The sequence below is a fragment of the Solanum lycopersicum genome, chromosome 4, assembly GCF_036512215.1.
Source record: "Solanum lycopersicum chromosome 4, SLM_r2.1".
Lineage (NCBI taxonomy): Eukaryota > Viridiplantae > Streptophyta > Magnoliopsida > Solanales > Solanaceae > Solanum > Solanum lycopersicum.
This window is the reverse complement of record NC_090803.1, coordinates 52,437,478-52,441,999: the sequence shown is the minus strand read 5'-3', so window position 1 is coordinate 52,441,999 and position 4,522 is coordinate 52,437,478. Positions and strand designations below refer to the sequence as shown.

At 37.6% G+C, this 4,522-nt stretch overlaps 1 long non-coding RNA gene across 1 annotated transcript; it reads right to left on the bottom strand.

Moving 5' to 3' along the window:
• Nucleotides 1-1,116: 1,116 nt before the first annotated feature.
• Nucleotides 1,117-2,719, bottom strand: LOC104646963 (uncharacterized). The gene is made up of 2 exons (XR_003246555.2): nt 2,311-2,719; nt 1,117-1,562 (listed from the first exon to the last, which is right to left on the bottom strand). It is a non-coding gene; the product is annotated as an uncharacterized lncRNA (long non-coding RNA).
• Between the last annotated feature and the right edge of the window lie 1,803 nt (nt 2,720-4,522).

Below are 4,522 nucleotides of genomic sequence, written 5' to 3'. Positions count from 1 at the left end.
ATCTTCTGGCAACATAAAAGGGGAGAATGGAAATTTTTAATGATAGGGGTCGGACCTGGAAAGGTTGCCTACGTAACTCACAAGGAGAATTCAGGCCCAACGTAGTTCGATTATAAGATAAAACAGTTTCATTCATTCTTTCATTATGATTACAAGGAAATTGAATGGCAACAATAGAGCTTTTTAAAGATAAAATGAAGAAGAAACGTTAGTCATTTTCCTTCTTGTTGCAGCATTAGTCTCCTCCTTTCAGACGGCATAGGAATGGAGGTTTGTAGACGATTTCCTCATTGTCGTCTTCCCCAGTCGCTCCAGGGTGAGCGTTATTTGGACCACCATTAGCTCCTTGCTCGTAGACAGGGTATTTTTCGCGCATTTTCTGAAGTTTATCAATCATGTTGCTATGGAAGACATTGTTCTTCTTCCTCGGTTTAGCCATGCTTTCTCTCATGGAGGAGAATTCTTCCATTTCCACCGTCAGCTCCTTATCAAGAGACATGCTTTTATCTAACAGAGTGGCAGTCTCTGATTCTATCCTCGCCTCTCTCGCTTCTCTTTCTTGCACTTTCAATCGAAGCATGTCCAACTTCTCCTGCAAGTCCTCTGTCTCTATCTCAAACTCTTCCTTTCTCTTCATATGTGATGCCAGATCCTCATCCAGCGTCACGGTTGCAGCTTTCTAGATTGCGGTTGCCATATCAAACCTGAGTCCTTCCTCTTTGGCTTCAAGAATTTCCCGATTGATCTGTTCGATCTTTCTTTGTATTTCTTCTCTAGTTATTTACATCTGGATGTTCTTATCCTTGTCCATAGCAGTGATTTTTAACTTTTCTGAGATAGTAGAATAGTGTTTTAGGATTTAGAGATAATATTTGTCTTTTGAGTAAGAAACTTAAGACCAGATAGTTTTTGTCGAATATTTGTGATAGTGACTTCTGTATATTTCTTATGGAGATTTTTTGATAGGAGAGGGTTTACGATATCCTCATTCATAGCAACATAACACATAAGCAGTTAAACACACACACATCGCGTCCTAATCATGCATGTGACCCTTTGTGCCAAGGGTAGGCCTAGCGATCTGAAGGACGTATTGTGTCATTTAACAAATAGATGTATCCCCAAAATAGACATCACTAAAATCATAGCATTTATTACATAATTTCAATCAAACGGGGTACATTTCAGGGAGGGGGATATGATGTGAATGATGGCTTGGCTCCTCTTCTGGCCTTCTCTACTTCATCGTGGATGATGCACTTGCTTGTGAACACGTACGGCTCAGCGAACACAGCTTTGGAAGCTGGTATTACGACTTGCAAAGTGTTCATATGCTCGTTCACGATTGCATCCAAATACATCATACAAGTCCTTGCATCGGCTAACTCTTGTGACGTCACAGCTAAAACCCTCTGACTTTCTAACTCTTAGAACTGGTACTCTTGCTCCTTTTGCTGAAATAATTGCTCTTTTTTCTGAAATTCTTGCTCCCTTTGCTGATATTCTTGCCCCCTTCAATCCCATTCTTGCTAAAAATGGTATGCATGGATCTGATGCCTTGTCTGTACCAAAGAAAAAAACATAAATTTAAAGTACTATAAACCAAACAGTAAGAGGAAAATCGAATCAGAATGACATAAAAAGTACCCAAATATAAGCAACTCAAACTAAAAGGGAATAATCATTAAGAAATTAATCTTGGTATGATTTGGTGACGATATAAGATAGAGATGAACAAGGATAGACTCGCCCTAGCAAAAGGAAAACGAAAAAGACAAACCTCCATGAAGAGCTAACATGAAAAATACTCATTCAAAACACACTTTCATAGACGTTAGATAGAGTCATAAAACAGTAGGCGAGATGATATTTAGACGATTCGTTTTAACTAAACAAGAAAAAACCAAAAATCGCTTCAAAAGCAGATAAAAAAATAAATATAAACTAGGCAAACCTGTGGAGGAAACAAAATATGGGTCACAGAAATTTGTCAAGTGCAAGAAAACTCTAACATATAACATGAATATAAATGTATACGCATGAGATGAACAAAAGGCAACTAAAATGAGCTTCAGAGGATTAAATCAAAAGCAATAAAGTTCAACAGAAGGAAAAAAATTGAGAAGAAACCAGTGATAAACATGAATACAAACTTAAGCATGGCAATTAAGAGACTAAACAACATTTCAGCTAGAACATTGGAGAGTAAACAGAGGCAGTAACAATTTATAAACAAAATACTTCAAAGGCAGATTCAACAGGAAACAATCTAACATTTTAAACGAGCTAAATTTAGAAGAGGGAGTTGACCTTTCTAGGGCAGCGAACAAGAACAGCAGCGAGTCAAAAGCGATTCCACGACCATGAAACTTGAACATGAGTGGAAGATTAGTTTTCAAGATGGTAACCAAGATTCTCACATGATTTTTTGTTCTATTGGAATTAAAATTTGAGTATGTTTTTTCAACATATGCTCTGTATCTTGTGTCTATTTTCTTTCTATATTTTCAGTAATTCTCCAATATGTATTTTTGACTCAAGATATTACTTTAAGAAAAAAACCTCTCTCTCCCCTCTAAACAAAAGAGAAACAACTTATATAGAGGGGGAGAACGGGACAGGGCAGGGGTAAGCACGAGAATTCACATCCCTAAAATTTCAAAATTCAAAACTTTTTCACCAAATAGGGAGACTTGCTTTTTCCCTGAAATTCTACCCCATTTTGAAAGAGGAAATGTTGCATCGATGGCTTTGATTATCTCCATCGTCCTTGGTGTTGACGTGGAACAATCTCACACCACCAAGGACGATTAGCGTGCTCTGGGAGCTGCTGAAAGTCGTACTACATGGAAAGGGACGGAGAAGGAAATGATAAAGGGACAAGTTGTCTTCTACTCTTCATATATTCCGTGTTCACGTCGTGTAGGAGAACGTTGGAGGTGACGCCGTTAAGAATCATCGTTCTTCAATGTCGTCTCGTGAAGACGCGTGAAAGTGATGGGAGGAAGAAGACAAAAGGAGATGATGTACTATTGTGCGCGCTGGTTCATTGATTCGACGCGCGCCGCTGGGAATTGTTGTTTTTGTCTGGTTACTATATGTTCTACGTCTTTTGTTGAAAGGGAAAGGGGGCTAAAGTCGGGTCGGGTCAAACTAATTGGGCTTGGACGGGTTGAATTGGTAAGGAAGGGAAAATGGTGCACGAAGTAATGAATTGGCCTGGATACTGCTGGAAAGAAAAGGCCCAAAATTAACTTCTTGTGAAGTGTTGAAAGAGTTTTGGATACTAAGTAATAAGATGAATTAATATAAATTAATTAATAAGCTTCTTAATTTTATCAAAATAAAATAATTCACTCAAGTATGAACTAAACGATAAAAAAATATAAATTATCGTATAATCAAGCTAATTAACCAAATATTTAAGTAAAACTAAAATCTTTTAAGACGACTTTTGAATAATCATAAAGTATACTAATTATATTCATATTTTTTAAAACATGTATAATATCTAAGAATTATGAGAAAGGCGATATTTAATTTTAAAAAGCTTGAAAAACCTTTTAACTTTATGAATCTAATTATTTCAAATCATTTGGAATTAGGAAGCTCGCTAATTAATTCATATTATCGATGGTCAAAATTTGGGTGGCAACAGTTCATGTTGTAATATAACTCACGTACTTCTGGTTCATGGAGGGAGGAAACAGGGGGTTCAAAAAAATGTCCTCAATCCTGTATTGCCAAAACATCAACAAGGGCTCCCGTTCCATGCACCGTTAGAATGTCTTGCGCGAACACACGACCATTCAGCACCTTTTGTAACTTCATGTTTTCCACCCTTTCTTCTTTTGACAGGTTTTGTCTTTCAACTTTTACCCTGAACCCTTTTTACTCTCATCCTTCTTCTTCACTTTTTTGTCTCCCAACCCTTTCCTTCGCTTTGCTACAAACTTTGAACCACCCTTTGATGGAGTTGCTTTCCTCAATGGGGAGCGGGTCAACAGCAGGTTCCTCTTGAGTCAACCCTTGACTTCGTTGTTGCCTCCTTCTTTGAGTCTGTATAGCATTTGTCACCATAGCACTTCCAAGTACCTTTTGTGTGGCACTTCTAGTAACATATTTTCTTTTACCTTTTTCCTTATCAGACTGAACCAATTTCCCCTTCCCTTTTCGTTTTCGTTCTTCAATACTATCTACTTGAGTCTATAACATATCATCAGATATTTGATCAACTTCTACGACAAAAGGAAGATTACTGCCTCTCCTTGTCTTTTCCATCTGAGAGATGTTTCTTCCTCATCTACCTCCTCTTCAGAATTCATATCAAATGATTTGGGAGTATGATCAAATATGGGTTGTCCCTTAGATGATTATTATTCTGGGGACCTGAACTCCTCATATAATAATGAAGGATGAGACTCGTCTCTAAGTGACGCTAGACTCTGTATAGCAACCAGTTTTGCTCCAGCGGTCAGAATACAAAATTTTGGCACCTTTCCTTACGGCAGATTTACCTTCA